The 22,567-nt window shown below is 35.5% G+C and overlaps 1 long non-coding RNA gene across 1 annotated transcript; it reads right to left on the bottom strand.

The window, feature by feature from the left end:
* Positions 1–849: 849 nt before the first annotated feature.
* On the bottom strand, positions 850–3,141 carry LOC118766666. The gene is made up of 3 exons (XR_005002589.1): positions 3,129–3,141; positions 1,941–1,946; positions 850–1,038 (listed from the first exon to the last, which is right to left on the bottom strand). It is a non-coding gene; the product is annotated as an uncharacterized LOC118766666 (long non-coding RNA).
* Positions 3,142–22,567: the final 19,426 nt, after the last annotated feature.

Below are 22,567 nucleotides of genomic sequence, written 5' to 3'. Positions count from 1 at the left end.
ACATTCTACTCTACGCTACATAATCCATTTAAGTCATCTCTTCTACGAATTTCTCGCTCGCACTAAACAACGTAAGCTCCACAACTTCATTCCGTCACACTCACTGCCCTCCAACTCCTCCCCAATACGCTTCTCTCTCATCCTCACCTCCAACTCTTCCGTTATTCCAACCCCACACATACCCCTCCTTTCTCTCCTCCCAGCCTTCCACTACCCCACTACCTATTTCTTTACTACCCACAAGGGGCTAAATACAGAGAGGACAAACAAGGACTGACAAACGGATTAAGTCGATTGCATCGATCCCAGTGCGTAACTGGTACTTATTTAATCGACCCCGAAAGGATGAAAGGTAAAGTCGACCTCGGCGGAATTTGAACTCAAAACGTAGCGGCAGACGAAATACTGCAAAGCATTGCCGCCCTGCATGCTAACGTTTCTGCCGGCTCGCCGCCTACCCCACTACCCCTCACACATCTGACCCATCTACCCCTCCCCACTTCAGTCTGTTGTTACCATTCCTCCTGATCTTCTCTCTGAGGCGGAGCGCTCTCTTCTCAGAAGGGGTCTGCACTTCATCCTTCTCACTCCATCCAGTAACGAATTTCAGATCCATTCTGATATCCATAGGTTTGTGCGCCGTGTCAGGCTATATGCATTATTCTACAACACTCCACCTGCCTCTAACGCAGAGGACTACTTCACCGACCTGGACCGCCAACCATCCCACTGGACGCCAGCTCCTGGCCAGTTCCATTTTGCGGGGACCTACCAATGTGTGTGGACCGGTTTAACTTTCGCAGGAGTCCCTGACATCTAAACATCTCTCCAGTCGGACTCTCGGCCCTTAGATGTCTCAGATGCCACAAAGATATTATCATAAAACCGGTCGACAAGGGTGGAGCCGTGGTGGTGTGGGGCGCAGACCTCTACAAGGCTGAAGCTTTCCGCCAACTTCAAGACACCTCCTTCTACTGCCCTCTACCCTCCAACCCCACGCCTAGCTACCAACAGACTGTGTTCTCCACAATCCATGACCTCATTTATTCCCTCCCACCATCTCCAACCTTATTGTCCACACACCTCAACCCCCACCATTTTACTTCTTTCTCAAAATCCACAAGCCCAACAACTCTGACCGCCCCATCGTACCGCCTGTAACTGCTCCACGGAACTGATCTTAAAATACATCGATCGTGTCCTTTACCCCACCCCTCGTGGCTTCCCATCCCTCACACATCCACGTCACTAACCATGCTCTTCGTCTTTTCAACACTTTCTCTTTCCTTCTTGGTCCCTCTAAACTTCTCTTCATTATTGATATCAAGAGTCTATATACGGTGACTCCACACAACGAATGACTTCTTGCCCTCAAACACTTCCTAGACCTTCCAGCCAACCCTAAACCTGACACGTCCACACTTCGTCTGGTCGAACTTGTTCTCTCCCTCAAATGCTTCTCGTTCGCGTGGGAGATTTTTCAACAAATCTCGAGAGTGGCCATGGGAACAAGAATGGGCTCCAACTATGCGAACCTGTTCGTTGGCTACATTGAGGCTCAAATACTTTCAAGATTCAATGGTCCCACTCTCGAACTATACGCTCGTTATATTGATGACTGTATCGGTGCGAAATCGCTCTCCCGCGAACAACTAGAGTCATTCCTTTCTTTTGTCCAATCCTTCCATCCTGCCCTCGTATTCTCCTCCACCGTTTCCAACACTTTCGTTACCTTTCTCGACATTTCGTTTAACGCACACAACTCCGCTCTCACTACATCCATCCACTATAAACACACTGACTCACATTCATACCTCAACTTCACCTCCCACCCTATCCACACCAAGCTCTCCATCCCCTACTCCCAATTCCTCCGTCTGCGCAGGTTCTGCAGTGGCAATCATGACTTTGAGACTCAGTCTCAACTCATGGCTCACCACTTCATCCTTCGTGGATATCCCCTCGCCACTATCCACACCGCCCTTGCCAGAGCGCTTCCGTGGACCGTGCCTCTGCTCTCTCTCCTTGAACCCACCCCGTCGTTGCCCGCCTCCCGTTTACCCTCACCTACTACTCCTTCACCCTGCCCTTCCAATGTACCATTCTCCGAGCCTTCCGGCGACTCCAGTCCGACCCCTCCACTTCGCACATCTTCCCCAACATACCTCTTCCCTCTTTCAAATGAGCCCACAGCCTACGTGACGTCCTGGTCCACAGTTTCTTCCCTAACCCCACCTTCCAACCTGGCTCGTTCCCCTGCTCCTGCCCACGCTACCGCACTTGCTCCTACCTCTCCAACACCACCATCCTCACAGGCACCCAACATCATCCTTATCATATCACTGCCTCCTTTAGCTGCACTTCTAGCAACGCCGTTTTCCACATCTGCTCTTTCTGTCCTTCTCTGTACATAAGTCATTCATTACAACGCCTGTCCACGTTCGGATTGTCTTTGCATAGGGGCTATCCAGACTCGCCTTCGCCGTGAATAGAAATTAATCTTCTCTCTTCGCTCTTTGCGCCACATAGGCTCAACTCCCCTTTCTTCTTCATCTGACTCTCCTCCTCCCCTCTCTCCATCTGACACCTACTTCCTCTCTTCACTCTTACCCACCTCTCCTCTCTTGCTCTGACATGTACTTGCTCTCTTCACTCCTACGCGCCTTCTCCCGTTATTGATACCCCTCCTTCCACACCCCACCCACACATCCTACTTCCACTATCCACCCCTACCCCCACATCCTCACACCACCCACACATTACAGACACACACTTACACGCGCACACATCCACATGTCAAAGTCACCAGCTTCTATCCACACGCACACAGTTACTCTCACATACACACACTCACGCGCACCTTCGTTTTGGGATCACCAGTACTTTATTATCTCCCCTTCTTCTTAGCTCTCCTATCTAACCACCTTTTTCCAACCTGACACCATGACTGACCGCTAACTCCAAAAGCGTTTTTATTTTCTCTCTGTTTATTTCCTCGTGTTCTTTTCCGTTGAAAAGCGTAGGCTCAAGACGTAAGAGACTCTCTCACATTCCCGAGCGTCAAACTAATACACCTGCTTGTTGTTTGTACACCTGTCTTCGTCTTTTGTTTTTCTGTAAATTTCAACTCTTTCTCCCCCTATGTCTGTCTGTCTCTCTATGTATATATATATATATATATATAATGTATGTATAACAAAATCAGGCAAATAAGTTAACTGGTACTACTTACAAAGACAAACATGTGACTATACTTTCGTATCACGTGCTACCATTTTTTGATTATTATGTCACCTACGTAAATGTATACTTAAATGGAAACAAGAAAACTAGCCAACTCCTCTTCAACTTGAAACTGCACAGATACTTCTGTCATTATTTTCACTTTATCTTTTGTTTCCGTTGTAATTTTTGTGCATACGCTTCAAACTCTCTCATCCTCCCCTCTCTCTGTCTCTGTCTCTGTCTCTCTCTCTGTCTCTCTCACACACACATAACACGCACGCGCACACACATGGAGATAGATAGACAGAGGGAGAAAGAGAGATAGAGAGATGATTTCCAGTATGGCGTACTTCATTTACTGAAATTGTATATTTGGTAATTGCTCTTGAAATCTGAGGGTAAATTTTATATAATTTTAAAGTTAACCCTCTCTAATTTTCCCTCCATTCTCCACTCTTAAAGTGGCATATGGAGCAGAACTTCATTTTTTTTTTTTGCCCGAGTACTTATTTGAACTTGTGAAGTTGCTGACAGAAACCTCAATTTTACATAGCAGAGAATATTCATATAAATGCTTCTGCCAGAACAATTAACTGGAAACTTTTTGTCCCTATCATCATCGAAAATGCGATGTTTTCAGAGGATGAGTTTACTTAATAGAATTTCTCTTATCAGGATTATAAATTCAAGACTTACAGTTCTATTTTCTAAATTCAATTTTCGTCGATGGTTTTAATGAAAGCAATCATTAGGAGATATTACATTAGATAGGTTTGATTAATAGTTGAAGATATTTGAAACAAGGCGGAGATTCCAGCTAAATGTTATAACATTCTTGATGTCAATAGTCTATTAATTCCCAGCTTTTGAAGTGTTTGGAGTCGTACTAAACTAATTTTGCGAGTGGGAGAGGTGCGAGGTGATTCTGCAAACTGTATAAACAAATTTGATTTTGTCTATTAAATATTTAGAATTATTTCAGAGAACAAAACAAAGCGAAAAATCATACATTAACTGAATTACCTACTGGATACAGTAGAATACGGTTTCGATTTGTAGTTGCATCTCTTTCAATTCACTTATATATACAAATCCGTTTGTGTGTGTGAGTATCTGTATGTTTAGGATTCTGAAAAGTCAAGCAAATGGCTGCATTAAATTCACTAGTGTGCGGGATAAATAAACATTCAGTGTTCTGGTTTTTCAAATCCTAACTCTTCTACATGTTAAGCAAATAATTAGAGAGGCAGAAGATAGAAAATATGGAAATGTCCATAGTTGCGTTATAGAAATGGGATTTTCACGTGTGTGGGTGGGGTAAAATGATCGTTGCAGCAGCCATTTATCTACACTAATCATTGCCTGTAGATGTGAAAGAGAAAATAGCAATAAATACGGTGAGGGGTAGGACAGTTGTGCCGAACAACACAACCAAATTTTCGAGTAATTTAATTAAATTTTAATAAAAATGACAGAAATATTTTTAAAAATTACACCTCAGCTTATAAGAAAATTGAGAAAAACACACATATATAACGAGAAATCAAATAGCAATATAGAAAATGAGTAGATGACATCAAAGAAAATGATGATGATGAGGGGAAGGAGGAGCGTAAGCTTAGAGGGGTGGTGTCGAATAAAATGATGAAGATGACGATAATGATGGCGATGATTATGAGGAGAATAATAACAAAAGTAATATAGCTGCATTGATAATAAAAACATCAACAATTACAACAGCAACAACAACAACAACCATTATAACGATAATGCTTTTTTATTATTATTGCTGTTGTTATTGTTGCTATTGTTGTTGTTGTTATTATTATTATTATTATTATTATTATTATTATTATTATTATTATTATTATTATTATTATTATTACAAGGAAGGAATAGTGAAAGACTAGTGAGAAGGGGAACGCTGATGCCAACTTAATCAGCCAAAATTAAATCAAAAATGTCGGCAGTGATGATCAAATAAATAAGGCTGCAAATTTCGCAATTATGTTGAAGAGACAAAAAAAATAATTGAAAAATTAATGTACGTTTTAATATATGTCCTCCAGCTTTTATCTGCTAAAAGAGACGATAATGTCGATTTGTGGCCCTTTCGATATTTCTCCTTCACATCGTAATCCAGCTATATAATACAAGTCATTACAAAGAACGCCAAACTATGGTTTTTGTTATATTGCTCAAGACTTTTGAAAACCCAGGAATCCTTGTTATTACGAAATATATAATTTGAGAAGGTTGTTAAAATGAAGGAAAAACAAATTTTAATAAGTGTGTTGGGTATATATGTTTTTGTGGCGTGTTTAGTTTTATAAGTATATAAATAACAGCAATATATATATATATATATATATATATATATTATAATATATTTATGTATATTCATATATATATATATATATATATATATATATATATATATATATATGATTATAAATTATATATTATAATATATATCATATATATATATATATATATACATATTTATATTATAATACATGTACATTCATATATATAATATAGATGTGTGCATTCATATATATTATATATATACATATATATATATTTGTATTATAATATATATTGTATATATAATATATGCGTGTATATGCCCATATATATGCAATATATGTGTGTGTATAATTATGCATTTATTGCTATGTTTAAACATAATTAGAAGTATATTATATATGTGCAGATGTAAAGTTTTATATATACACACATACATTTATGTAGACATATATGAACAAGACTCATTCACACTTTACACACACAAACATATATGCACTTACATGCGCGTTTAGATATAAATAAACACACGGACAGACATAAATGCACACATATATGTATATATGCATATACAAATAATTAGATATAAATTCCCATTCACGCATACCTACACATTACATTTAATATCAATGCTTTCACACACACGTTAAACTTACATTTGTGTGCAATTAAAGAGAAGCTTATATTTACGTAGGCATATAGTGAATACATATTTATATGCATGCCTGTTTTTCTTTTTTTCTTGCCCATATGCGTATAATAACACAGATATATACGATCACATATTCCTGTTTGAAAATGTTGTTATTAGAAAAGTATTTTCTCTAATGCAGAACATCTAAAGTAAGTTTATGTACGAAATAATTCATTATGACACATACTTTTTTTAATAGTTACTATAAAACACGAAGGAAGATAACAACTCATACTCTTTTTTGTTGAGTGATAGTAATGTCGAGTTAATCTCCATAGAAATATTGCATCCCGAGTTATTTTCTGCAGAGCAATTGTGATAATTAATTCTGTGGAAGAATTGCAATACTGAATTTGTTGTGTAGTGTTAAAGGGTAAAGGAATGACCATGGGATTGCATCCAGAAAGTTCCCCTTCGAGACACAAATCCGATCAAGGTTGTTTTGTGAAAGACCAACAGTCCCACAGGCATACCTATTTCTTTACTACCCACAAGGGGCTAAACACAGAGAGGAGAAACAAGGACAGACAAACGAATTAATCCGATTACATCGACCCCAGTGCGTAACTGGTACTTATTTAATCGACCCCGAAAGCATGAAAGGCAAAGTCGACCTCGGCGGAATTTGAACCCAGAACGTAGTGGCAGACGAAATACCCCTAAGCATTTCGCCCGGTGTGCTAACGTTTCTGCTAGCTGGCCGCCTTTATCCCACAGGCATATCGGTCTCCCCTCGCCATTGTTGTTCAATGTTGTTCAAGGGAAAGGCAAAAGGGGCCGATACAACTTGGCACCAGTCACGTCGCAACTTGTTTCTACATCTGAGTGAACTGGAACAACGCGAAATAAAGTGTCTTGTTGAAGAACACAATCACAGCCCAATCTGGGAATCGAACTCGCTACCGCATGATTGTGAGCCCGATGTCTAACCATTGAACCATGCGCTTCCACCAGAACATCTATATAACCATAATGGTGAAACGAATGTAGAAACTTTAAAATAACAAGAAGAAACTTTACTCGAGTGCTCCCCCTGTATTTTACCTTGGGAATCAAAACTGAGAACTTACAATCGTGAATATAGCACCCTAACCACAAGCACATGCACCTCTAACCACTGAGGCTAGCGCTTCCACTGGGTAGTGTCAAATGCAGTCAATGTAGAGTAATTATGAAATACAGTCCATTTTTGTGTAATAATGGTAATATTTAGACGTTTCTTTAGGTTTTGTAGTACAATCGAAAAATTATGTTTCTTTAGAGCGTTTATAAGTTCCAGTAGTTACAGATTAGTTTTAACATTTAATAAGATTTCAGGCGGCGAGATGGCAGAATCGTTAATATGCCGAACAAAAAGGTTAACGACGTTTCGTCCGTCTTTACGTTCTGAGTTCAAATTCCGCCGAGCTCGACTTTGGCTTTCATCCTTTCGGGGTCGATAAATTAAGTAGCAGTTGAGCACTGGGATTGATCAATTCAACTTAAATCCTTCCCTGTACTTTCTTTCCAAATACCATTTTGAGTGATATTGAGGAACTTGATGGCTATTTCTAGCTTATCAAGTGACCACATACATGGATCTTTTACTATCTCGCTTTCCTTCAGTCATTTTAGGCACGACACTTCTTATCTATTCCCTATTACACTGTCAATTATTAGTTAGTTTTCACTGCGCCAGTTTCTCAGATAGCAATTCAATAGTATTAGGAGTTTCTAATACCGCCACAGATACCATACATTTCAAGGATGTGGGTGGGTATAGTTCACGAAATCCACCGCAGTACGTCACTGCTATTTATTTTTTTTAAACCCAGAAGAAGTGAAGGTCAGATTGGTATTGGCAAGATTTGAGCTCAGGAAGCAATCAGTAGAGACTCCAAGGCATCTTGTTAGAGTTTCTAACTATTCTCCCGAAATAAGTAGCTTTGAACTTTTTTTCCATCAACATCAAATATCACTCTTTGTATTTTACAATATATTTTAGGTGCCATATTGCTCAATATATATATACGGTTGTTTGTTGAGACATTTTTTCTGCTCTGTAAGGATAATACTACCCAATTTTTCTTCTGTTTTAACGGCGATACTGCTTTCGAAATATCAATTCCTTGTCTGTATCGTACGATACACATTCGATGCTTCTAAAAATTCATATGTTTGCTTATATACACACGCGATTGTTACATGCATAATAATAATAATAATAATAATAATAATAATAATAATAATAATAACACACAGATAGAGAAATTAAGGCCAACAGATATAGTTGTCAGAGACCATGAAGAAAAAAAATGCTTTCTAATTGATGTATCAGTACCGGCAGATGACAACGTGTCTCTAAAAGAAATGGAGAAACTCTCAAAATACAAAGACCTGGAAATAGAGGTAACTAGAATGTGGAATCTGAAAACAGAAACAATTCCTATCATAGTAGGTGCATTAGGCATGATAAAAAAATATTCAGACAAATACATAACAAAAACACCAGGACTTACAAACACATATAACATACAGAAAATTGCACTACTAGGCACTGCACACATCCTACGCAGAACACTTTCCATACAATAACCATCAGAGCATCACAACAAATCACAGCACATACCCAAGGCACACAGAGCTGCGCTCGGTAGTGAAGTGAAAGCACGCTATAAAAATAAAAATAAAACTACTGAATAATAATAATAATAATATTAATAATAATAATAATAATAATAATAATAATAATAATTTATAATAATAATAATGATAATAATAATAATAATAATAATATAATAATAATAATAATAATAATAATGATAATAATGATTATATATATATGCATATATGGGTACAGGACGTCACCAACGATGCAAACAACATGAAATACGTAAAGAACGGTAGAAAAAATGGAAAATAGAACAAGTAAACACAGAGAAATGAACCTTCATCAGTTGTCTGCTGTCTATCTACTCCTCATTTCTTCCTCCATCCTTCTCCAATTCTCTTTTTCTCCTCTCCCTCCTTCGCCGTTTTCTATCTGTCTCTCTCCTCCTTTTTCTCTTTTTCTCTCTGTCGTTGCTTACACGAAACCATCGTCAATCTTTCTTTTTCTGCATGGACGTTCGCAAGACTGGACATTGTTTACTTCTTTCTCTTCTATCTTTTCTCTTTTAAAAATAAATATTTCGCCCAGCGTTCACTATTTTCCTCTAATTCTGGTCTAATGACTCTTCATGTTTGTTTTCGTTACCATAGTAATTATAATTAAATTTATGCATTGTCATTTTCATCAGTGTGCGGAATTTTTGTAAGAACATCAAAAATGTTTAATAAAATAAAGTAAATTAAAATAAGATACAATAAGGGAGAATACAAACGAGGTGGGTATATATGTGTGTGTTGTGTATGTGTATGACTGTATATTTTAATAACAATTTTTTCCTTCATATATTCGTTTTTATTCCTACTTTTTCTGATTGTCTCCCCTACCCTGGTCTTGTCTGATCGATGTTTTTTCCTCGTTAAGTTCTTTTTGGCTTTTCTCAGCATGCATGTACTTTTTACTTTAATAATGTTACTTTTTCAAACATAGTCCGGCCTATCACATTTTAGCCTCGTGTAATATATATATATATATATATATATATATATATATATATATATATATATATATATATATATATATATATATACATATATATATACATATATATATACATATATATATACATATATATATATATATATATATATATACATATATATACATGTATACATATACATACATATATATATATATATATTATATATAATATATATATATATGTATATATATATATATGTATATATATATGTATATATATATATATATATATATATATATGTATATATATATATGTATATATATATATATATTATACATATATATATATATATATATATATATATATGTATATACATATATATATATACATATATATATTCGTTTTCTCAATATTAATATGTATATGTATAACTCTCTATAGTTTTTTCTACTAGTCCACTTGTTACGTTATATTCTACTATACAAACGTGGTCCTGTTTATTATACTTTGTCTCGACCTGTTACCATTTTTTAAACACACCTGTTAGCCTTTCATTCTTATTTTCATGTTATAGCTTACCGCACATATAGACTTCCATGCGCATTGATATGTCTGTCTTTATTGTGTTCCATCTCTCTTACTATTATTATTACTGTTATTTCTTCCCCTTTTACAACTTGCTTGTAAATATCTGATTTTTTTCCCTATTACTCCATTTGTATTCTCCCTTATTGTATCTTATTTTACTTTACTTTATTTTATTAAATCTTTTTGTTGACCTTATAACAATTCCTCACACTGATGAAAATGACAGTGAATAAATTTAATTATAATTACTATGGTTATAATTTTTTTCTTAGATATTTGTATTGTCTTTTGAAACGCGCATATGTATTGATTCCTATTTTGCATTAAGTCTAATTTTGATTCAACATCTTTTCATCCTCCACTTTTCTAATATTGCGTATGGTATATTTATACCTATAACGATACTTTTCAACCATTATTTTCATATTATTATGAAAAGATAAAGAACCTCTATATGCTCGGTCAACATTCTGAAAATAGAAATTAATTCTCCTTCAAATCAAAGCCTACTGTCCTAAATATGATCTAGTACACCGCATCTGAAACTATACATCCTGCCATTAGTGTCGGTATATACTAATTTTCATGCTTTTTTATCGTTTATATTTCACTTGTTTCTATCATTTAACCGTGGCCGTGGTGGGGCAACGCTATGAATGGTTTTAGTCTACCAAATGAACCGCAGGACTTTTTTAAAGCCTGATACTTATTCTATCCGTCTCCTCCGCCGTGTTACGGGGACGTAAACACATCGTCACAGGCTATCAAGCATTGGTGAGGGGTAAACACAGATACAAGTATACACACACATATATATATATATACATGTGCATGTGCGTATATATTATATATATATACATATATATGTACATACATACATACATACATACATACATACACACACACACACACATATATATATATATATATATATATATATATATATATATATATATATATATATATATCGACGGTTTTCTTTCTGTTTCCGTCTATCATATCCGCTTGCAAGTCTTCAGTAGGCCTGATGCTATAGTACAAAATACTTGTCATGGGTCCACGCAGTGGGACCGAACCCCGAAAGTATGTAGATGTGAAGCAAGCCTCTAACCATACACTTACACCTGCGCCTATTGTATATCCGCTAATAACATTAATGCATGAGAATGGTCTTCTGTTCTTAATATGTGCAGAGATCTCTGAATTATAACGTTCAATATAGTTTGGTGGTGAACATAATAGCTGTTGCCAGGAAAGCTTATTCTATTTTGAGCAATAATAGTAGACATCGGTGAAATATGTCCTTAACCCTCCTCTTTAGTCTTGTACTCATAACGTGAGATGTTTCGAGCCCTCGTAAAAAAATCCCGGTGTACGTACTAGGAAGCTGAGCTTGAAGTACCTATTTTTTTCATAGTCTAGACTGCAAAGAAAAAACTGCACTCTTCTCACATCCCGAAGAAATTCAGTGATGTTAACTTTGAAATACTTGATTACTTACCAGGTGATGTAAAGTTTGTTACAGGCTCGCAAACCCTTTAAAATTCCTACTTAAGGTTTCGATTATAAAAGGTTTCTTGCATTAAGGTATTTTATGTTGAGAATTGAGTGTAAATGTAGTCTAATAGATTACATATGAAATTATATAGCTTAAGTAGTTTTCTTTTCTAAATCTTATGTAAACATGCATGTTAAAGCTTAATTTCTAGCTACGCAAAAATTAAAAATATTGCTTATGTGTATCTGTAAAATAGAATTCTGTAATACATGGCATGTCAAATAACTAAATACTTAAGGCAGATTAAACAAGGGGTATACCTTTCAGTATGATAAGAATTAACTTTAATCTAAATGATTTCAACTTATTTGTTTGGATGTGTTTAAGTCATATCTAATTTCAATGCACACAGATATCCTAACTGCTTATAAAAGAAATATCTCCACATAGTTAAGACTAAGAAATGTCTAAGTTGATTAAAGCAAAGCAGATCTTTAGAATCAACAGAAATCTTTCCTCGGTGTACAAATGACATCGACTTACTTTTTGATAAGTATTTGACATGTTGATTAATAACTAATACTTTCTTGGTAATATTTTTGTTGTAAATGCATGAACAGATAGTCAGAAGTACTTACTGGTATTATGATGGTCAAGTCTCTCTCTAGGAAATTGTCCAAAGTAAGTTAATTGCTTAAACAGAAAACGAAACGATACCAGTTATTCAGTTCCCTAGACTACAGTAATCCCTCGCCACATGGCGGTTCACCAATTGCGATTCAACTATCACGGTTTACTATTTAAGCTTACGTCGATTCCTCCGCGGCGTTGTTTTGCATTTATAATAAAATAAATAAATACAAATTATAAAAATAATGAAAAAATATATACAGCACAGTACTGTTTCCACTTCACGGATTTTCACGTATCGCGGGTTTTTTTTAGAACGTAACACACGGGATAGTCGAAGGATTACTATACACATTGTTTTCTATAGTGTTTGCCACATGCAGTCCTAATTTGAATACTCGCCAACACAATACCTCAGATTATTTGTTCGATTTTATAAGACAATTTATCTAAAACTTTACCGTAAAAATGTATATTTTTAAGCAATAATAAATCTCTGAACGAGATGTAAACAGTAACCGCTCGACAACGTAAAGTATACTAGCCATCTCAATGTGGCTAGCCACTGGGGGTGGGTGTTACTGAAGCTTTTAGCCCCAGGAGATCATCGTCTCCAGCTGGCTTTAGGCACACTTTCTGTGTCCTTATGGTATTTGCAAAGGGAGGTCATCCCTCTCTCGTAAACCTAAGTGATACGCACGGGCTGCAGTTTCTAGGTATTTGCCTGTCTTCGACGTACGGCAATCACCAGTTTACGATGAAGGGAGACCTGTTTGCAAATACTTCTTGTTTTTCTAGTAACTTCCGTCTCTGATTTCGAAAAACTGTCTGCAAGCAATAATAAAGCTAGCTGGAGACGATGATCTCCTGGGGCTAAAAGCTTTTACGTTTGTTTCAGGGTTAAAATTCCTTTTATACCTTTTTGGAAAACTGCTTTTAATAACATTTCTTTATAATTTTAGAAAACAAAAATTAAGATGACTTCAGCATTTAGATATATCCTTAAATTTAAACAATATTATGACAATAAGTTACTGATAGATATATTATGATTGGTTTCAGCCTGGTATCAGTTGAGAATGGTTCATATAAAATTTATTGGAATTTGTCACTTTTTTGACACTGACATACAGTTTGGTAAAAATTGTCAAATTTTATTGTGATAAAGTGTAAATAATATCGAATAAAAATATTGTCAAATAGAAGAAGATGGTTCAGTTAATTCATTTTGGTTAGCATTTAACATTTATTATTGAGAGCGGCTGGCCTTTTAAACCTTTTTGTGACAAATCATTTCTGGAGACTGATTGCAAAACTTGTTTCTAACTTCAGAAATTTCTACTTAAACATTAGTGTTAATATAATTATTCGTATGATTTTCCGAATATCGAAAATAAATTCAGAGCATCAACATTATAAAGCTGCTTTTTATCTTTAATAAATTTAACATCTTGACATTTGGCTGGAATGAACTTATAACAGGTGAAGTAAACCGAACTTTATTTTTACTAGAAGAAAGTGCGTCACATTTTGAGAACAATGAAAATTGCTTTAATATCAATTGATATGTACGTAGATATAATATTTGTCTACAAATTTAATACTCAAGTTAAACACTTCCTGTCTCAATACTCGTAAATAAAGCGAAAATATCAAAATTCAATTAAATATTAAAAGCTATTTTAAAAATAACGAATATCAATTTCACATGGATTTGATTAAAAGCAATCAAAGGACAACAATAAGAATAAGTTCAACGTAGGATTTATTAATATATATATATATATAAAACTATGAGAATATCTTTATCAGAAATAAACTTTTGTATTTCAAGCATGAATATATGCTGAACATTCCTCAATGAACTCGATTTTTCATCAGAATATTTTCCATTTGATTTGAAAAGGTCAATAAAATATCTTTCAGAAATAGGGTAAAAAAAATCATCAAGGTACCATTTATTATTAGAAGATTGATTCTTCATTTGAAGATTCATTTAAAATATCAACATTGAATTAATCATTGAGTTGATCAACTATTTCATTATTGAACAAACAAGGCAAGCGTTATATTATGATCACTCAACTTGTTAAAGATAGCAGTCAACTCTCCGTCATATGATACTCTACTCTCTTCAAAGTTACATACTGATTGGTGTAGCTATTTACGGACAGGTTACGACTCAAACGTCTTTACTCGATAACTTTGCTAGATCAAAGCAAGTCTGAAACTACACAACCAGTAGAACAACTATTTTTCCCGTTCACCTATAACAAATCAACATAGGCACAGGCGTGCCAGTGTGGTAAGAAGCTTGTTTCCCAACTACATGCTTCTGGGTTCAGTCCTACTCCGTGGCACCTTAAGCTATTGTCTTCTACTATTGCCTGATAAGGGCATTTGCTCGATGGCAACTGAAGCCCGCCGTTTATGTGTGCGTATATATATATATATATATATATATATTATATATATATGTGTGTGTGTGTGTGTGTGTGTGTGTGTGTGTGTGTGCGTGTGTGTGCATATGTGTTTATGTCCATGTTTGTCCCCCACCATGGCATGACAATCGGTTGTTGTGTTCACGTCCCTGTAACTTAGCGGTTCGGTAAATGAGACCGGTAGAATAAGTAGCAGACTAAAGCCCTTCAAAGTGGCGCTCCAACTTGGCCACACTCAAATGACTGAAACAGGTAAAAAAAAAAAATAAAAGATTGAACAATTTCCGACATGCTGCACATTTACAATATCTCCATTTCACCGACACATACAGTAAAATTTCATTGCGACAAAAATAAAGATAAGATGATACGAGCGAGAATTTCTACATAAGGGCACAGGGAAAAGAAATGCTCACCGTTACTTTACAAAACCTATGTCTTGGATGCGCGCAGAGGCGAATAAAAATTTTATGGGCTCCTGTTCCACAAATATTGTATGCTTTTATCCAGTAAATATATTTTTCACAAGGTTAACCACAATTAAAATATAGTTATTCCACAACCAGTGTCAGATACACTTATTCTCTACACTACCTTCAAGGCAACTACCAGAGTATTCACACAGGTTACTAGAAGTATTCCTGTTATAACATGGATTGAGAATATCAGGTTTTCTCCTCAGCTCCATGGAAAAACTGATTGACACAACTGACCTCATACAGAGCCACTTGAATATGAACTGCACCAGATTCAGACGCACTTGAATATGCAGTCACACACTTAGGAAATTCGGCTACTATCTTTACACAGGCATCTACACATATTACCACAACATATTCACGTTTACAACCGTTTAGATTCCCTCTTATTATATCTAAGAGGCATATTACATCCACTCTTCTATACACAATTTTCATATGCATATTAAAAAGAAATACATGAATGTTCTCTTATTCGTAATGCATTTTCCCATAAGTCTGTAGAATTTGTCATCATCCATAACAATACGATTCACTTGTTCTCTCATCCACTTGCTATATAAACTTTCTATGAGTGGGTATTATTAATCTGTTATTTACTATAAGGTTACAGATATCGAAAGCGTGCAGTGTTTCTTGCTTGCAACTAAATACATCAAATTACCCAACAGACATTTTAATATTAGCTCTGTCTTAAAGAAATAATTTAGAGTACATATACTTAGATACTTTATACATTGATTCTACGTGATCTGAACAATAACTATCTGGACTGTTGTCACAGTAACGAAGCTAACGCATGCAAAGTAAGCCGCTTGCAACAGACTGAACTTGAACTCTGCTGTGCATGCGCACTAAGTTTTAACGTTTTAACTCACTTCCGCCGTTTACAGCAGTGCATGAAAGGAAGGTGTGTAGCGTGTGATCGTCGCATTGACCATGACAAAGAAAATTGTCATGGCGATACCTGCTCAGAGACTTACGCAAGGTTGCAGAAGTGTATGGAGAGGAGTGTATGGGCTACACACAAGTGTAGAGTGGTTCAGGCGTTTCCAAAATTGCCGAGAAAATGTCGATATGGACGAACGTGCTGGGAGACCCTCAGTTAGCAGAACTGAGAAAAACATCACAGATGTGCGTACAGCTGTGAGGGGAAATCGTCGAATCATCATCCGTGATAACAGAGGATGTGCAGATTGGTTTGAGTTCTGTTCAGTCCATTATCACAGAAAAATTGGGCATGAGACGAGTGTCTGCCAAGTTAGTGCCAAAACTACCTTCAGCTGACCAAAAAGATACTAGGGTTTTAGTTGCACAAGATCTCCTTGATTATGTCAAGAACGATTACAACTTTTTGAAAACTTTGCGTAGGACTCTGAGCAGGCATTGCCAAGCTTTTGGTAAAATTTGATGCAGATCCTTGCTCAACGTTCTCTGTCATAGTCAATGCAACGATCACCCGCTACACACGTTCTTTCCAAGCACTACTGTATATAGCGGAAGTGAGATAGAACGTTAAAACTTAGTGCGCATGCACAGCAGAATTTAAGGTCAATCTAAGCCGAGCGGCTTTACTCTGCGTGCTTTAGATTAGTTACTATGACAATAGTCCGGATACTTACTGATCAAGTCACGTACATGCTCAAAAAGAAGAAAAAACTTTTCATTTAATTTCGTGAGGGCCCTCCTGGTAGGGTACAATTCAGCGCTGCGGCCCGTAAAACCAACCCATGCCTAGGTGTACTTGTACAGAAATATGGTTGATCCTGTATATGAACTCTTAGATACAACTAAGCGTTGGTTAATGCGTAAGGGATAAGCACCTCCACGGTGATTAGTTATTTGGTTTCAGTTCTCAGTCGAAATTATTTCATTTCTATAAAGTTCATAGTGTTCTTTACAAATGAGCAAAAAGTATGAACGCTTCCTAACTAAATACTTCACTCCTATTAATATTACGATAATTGGAGGCGGCGAACTTGCAGAATCATTAGGAAAATGCTTAGTATATTCTGAGTTCAAATTCCACTGAAGTCGACTTTACCTTCCAACCTTTTGGGGTCGATAAAATACTGCCGCAATGTAATCGATTTAGCCCCGCAACCAAAACTACTGACCTTGTGCTAAAATCTAAACCAATATTAGGAAAATTGCTTCAGTTAAATATGGTAAGTTTAAGGGGCCGAAATTGGTATGTTTATATATCAGAAGACAATGGTTAAGTTCTCATATCTTCATTCCAATACATTTTTGATAACCTAAATAAATCGAAATAAAATAATTTTATCAATTATTTTTACGGAAAGGAAACACATATTCCAGATCTTGCACATATTTATAGAATAAATGCCTTTCAATCACTCCAACTCAAATTTTACCCGTGTTTTTTTTTTTTGAATACATATTTACGTATGCACACGTATTAATCTATTCAGCTTTCCGCACATTTCTGTGTCTGTCTTGCTGTCTGTCTGTGGGTCTGACTGTCTCTCCCTATATATAGGTGTATGTATGTATGTATGTATGTATGTATGTATGTATGTATGTATGTATTTATATATATATATATATATACATATATATATACGTGTATGTGTATATATATATATATACATATATATATATATAAATTTATGTATATGCATGCATATGTATATATATATATATATATATATATATATATATGTATATATATATATATATATATATTATATATATATATATATAATACACATATATGCGTATATACATACATACATACATAATACATACATACATACATACTACATACATACATACTACATACATACATACATACATATATATATATATACAGTTCATCATAATAGGGTGATAACAAAAGGTTTATAGTGAGGGTTTCTAAAGTTACTAATCGGTTTTAATCTGATACCTCCATGATTGACATACACAGACATGTCTCAGATGTTGATAAATCAAAGGCGTTCTCTCCTCCCTCCCTCCCGCCTGCCATTCTATCTGCTTATCGTTAAAAATATCTATGTTTGCATGTGTAGACAAATCTACACATACACTTCCGTAGAATAATAAACGCATACCTTGATATATTGATACGCTTTTACTCTTATATGTATTATATATATATATACATACATACATATATATATATATATATATATATATATATATATATATATATATATATATATATATATGTATATATATATAATACGTATGTATATATATATTTATATATTATATATATAAATATATATATATGAATATAGATTATATATATATATATATAATATATAAATATAAATATATATATATATATAATATATATATATATATATATATATTATATATATATATAAATATAAATATATATATATAATATATATATTATAATATATATATATATATACACGCACATATATACACACGCGCGCGCACACACACATACACGCACATGCACATTCATATGCATATATACGTTGACAACTAAATTTTCTAACTACTTGGATATTTTGTTAGATTATTATTATTATTATCATTATTATTATTGTTGTCGTTGTCGTTGCCGTCATCGTCTTTGTTGTTGTTCTCATTATCGCCCTTGCTGATGGATTTTGTGGTTATTATCATCATTACTCCTGGTGCAGCTGTCGCCGCCGCCGCCGCCGCGGTGAGCTGGCAGAATCGTTAGCACGCCGGGCGAAACGCTTAGCGGTATTTCGTTTGCCTCTACGTTCTGAGTTCAAATTCCGCCGAGGTCGACTTTGCCTTTCATCCCTCGGATCTTTGACCTTCCCACTCATAAGAATTCCTTTTACAGCCTTTTTGAGATTGTAGAAGGATAGATCCCTGTTCAAGGAAAGCGTATATTCTTTCAGGTAATGTGAATGGGAGGATCTTGTAGGTGGTGTTGAGACATGTTATTGGTTGGTAGTTCTTTGGATTTTTGTGTCTTCAGTTTTTGGTAGAAGGAATGTTGTTCCTACTGTCAGAGTTTTCCACTTTTAGGGCTCCCGAAGAATACATCTTAGCTCTTATATCCCTATTGCCTTCCGTTTGTACTAATCAATGTCATCCAGTCTCACTTTCTCACGCTCTGTCCACAGTTGTATGGCCAAGTTTGCCATTCCATCGCACCGATGTTATTGGACTGAGATTGTTTTGTGGAGTGACTTCTTAATGTATGCCCATGTTACTTAACTCAGAGCTTCTTCTTCTTCTTCTTCTTCTTCTTCTTCTTCTTCTTCTTCTTCTTCTTCTTCTTCTTCTTCTTCTTCTTCTTTTTTTCTTCTTCTTCTTCTCTCTTCTTCTTCTTCTTCTTCTTCTTCTTCTTCTTCTTCTTCTTCTTCTTCTTCTTCGTATTGTTATTATTATTATACCTCCGAGGTTGACTTTACTTTTCATCCTTTCGGGGTCGAAAAAATAAATACCAGTTGAGCACTGGAGGCAATGTAATCGATTTATCACTCCTCCCCCAAAACCGGTGGCCTTGTGCTAAAATTTGAGATCATCATCATCATCATTTATCATAATTTGATTACAGATGATGTAGTGAAAGTAAAGATGCTAAATATTGAACTATTATTGTAGGTAGATCAATGTCTATTGTTTGAATGTAACAAGAAACAAAATATTAATATAATTTCATCGTATATTCCTCCTGTGCTAATAAATTAAAGCATATACATGGAATGTTCTGCAGAGTTAATCTCTGATGGAGACTGCTGAACTAAGACGCAAGAAAAAAAATCAAAATATATAAAATGTTGCTCTTTGAGAAGTATGTACGACAGAAAGTAAATCCTGAAAATACTTAACGAAAGCTTGTATGCAGCTTAATTTGCATTAAAAGGCAAATGCGAACCAAAATAGAATGATCCATAAATGCATTTTATAAATTTCATTTTGAAAAAAAAAATGGTAAAAATATAGGGGTGGTTGTCAGGTATTTATTGGAATTTAGATTAATAAATTTTGGGCAAGGAGATAAGCTTCTGCATGATGCAATTTCTGCGAGTCCCCAAACGATAACCTTTGTCGCAGAAACTGCTAGCTAAGATTAACTTTATGCAATTTCCACAGAATTTGATTTTAGGTGAAATAAATTCTTACAGTAACTCGTTACTAGATCATTGATCGCAAAGAATTTCAATGTTATGAAATGGTTTTAATATAATTTCATAATACCGTTGTAATATGCATTAGCTGATATGTTAATATTATTTAAGTAGTAACAAGAAGAAACATACTTCAGGGCAATCAGGTTACCGTGTTTTTGAAAATAGAGAGAAAATGGTCTATATGCTTGTTATATGAATGTACGACATGGATTCTAGCAAAGCATCTTGAAAAGAAAATTGACGGATTTTATACAAGAATGCGTCGAACCGTCGTGGACATCACCTAGAGACACCCTACGAAAGTACTTCTCTCCGATAATTTACCACCAATGTCACACGCCTTCAGAGAAAGAAACATAATATTCATTGGACATTACTGGAGAGCAAATGATAAGATCATCAGCGACGTTCTTTGCATGGGTACGCAAATGCTTGTAGACCACACCGAACCTACATAAAGCATCTTTGCGAGGACTCCAAATGCACCCGAGGGGAGACCTACAACATGGAACGGCGGACCGAACGGACTGAAGAGAATGAGTCATGGTAACCCGTGCAATAAGCACAAGCTGCTGCTGCTGCTGCTGCTGATGATGATGATGATACCTGTGGTAATGACTCAAGGATTCGTATACTTGAAATGATTGTCCTTCTTCTCGGCAGTGAAAACTAAGGTCATAATGCAAGGTACTTATTACTTTATTACGTAATATAATATGTGTCAACTCTAATGAAGCGGATGGCAATTTTTAAGATAACCGAGCAGACTCTTTCTGTCAATCCCCGAGCAAAAATTGCTCTCTGCTTTCAATGCATTTCTAACAAGAAAATAGTAACCTTCTGCTACTTTTGATTTTAATTGTTTCAGTCATTTGACTGTGGCCATGCTGGAGCACTGCCATTTATTCGAACAAATCGACCCCCAGGACTTTTTCTTTGTAAGCCTAGTACTTATTCTATCGGTCTCTTTTGCCGAACCGCTAAGCTACAGGGACGTAATCACACCAGCATCGGTTGTCAAGCAATGTTGGCGGGGGACAAACACAGACACACAAACATATACTCACACACATACATATATACAAACATATATATATATATATATATATTTATGAAGAACTTCTTTCAGTTTCCATTTACCAAATCCACTCACAAGGCTTTGGTCAGCTCGAGGCTATAGTAGCAGATACTTGCCCAAGGTGCCACGCAGTGGTAATGAACCCGGAACCATGTGGTTCGTAAGCTAGCTACTTACTACACAGCCACTCCTACGCCTAAATGTTCTATTATGGTTGTCACACTTTTCTACACTTGATAATTTCTAGCTACATTGTAACAGCCCGGAAGATGTACACGTAACAGGGTATCATAAAAATCTTTTTAATTCTTATCACTTTTGCTGTCTTTTGAAGTTTAATTCAATGCTTCTACACTTTAGAAACGACATTTTATCTGACCTAACAGACCATTCTATTGCTATTATGGCAGCACCACTCATATCCTCTCTACATCTTCCTTCGTACCCCTACCTCTTCCCTCGTTTCTCATTGTTCTTTCCTCGCCCTTTTCACCATTCTATTGTCACCATTCTTTATTTCTTGTGCCACCTTTTTGTCCTTATTTCTTGCCATCAATCTAGTACCTATTTTATCACTACATTTTCCCCTACTAGATTAGGCTATCTATTTATTTACATCCGTCGGTTAATTTTCACTCATCTGCATTATGTATATGTAGGCACAATACATATAAATGCTTCTAATGAACACCGTATCCCAGAAACAGCTGTCAAAACCTACCAGCACTTTCCATTTCCTTCTGAGTTTTATGACTCCTTAGATTCTTACTTACCTATCTAGATTGAACTTACACAAAAGACTACTCAAATTTTTCCTCTATCCCACTAATTATATATACGACGGACTTCTGTCTACCAAATCCACCTTACAAGGCTTTGGTCGGCCCGAAGCTATTGTAGAAGACACTTGCCAAAGGTGCCACGCAGCGGGACTGAACCAT

This window comes from Octopus sinensis, linkage group LG17 (genome assembly GCF_006345805.1).
Source record: "Octopus sinensis linkage group LG17, ASM634580v1, whole genome shotgun sequence".
NCBI classification, from domain to species: Eukaryota; Metazoa; Mollusca; class Cephalopoda; order Octopoda; family Octopodidae; genus Octopus; species Octopus sinensis.
The sequence above is the reverse complement of the archived record's forward strand: the minus strand, read 5'-3'. Positions and strand labels throughout refer to the sequence as shown.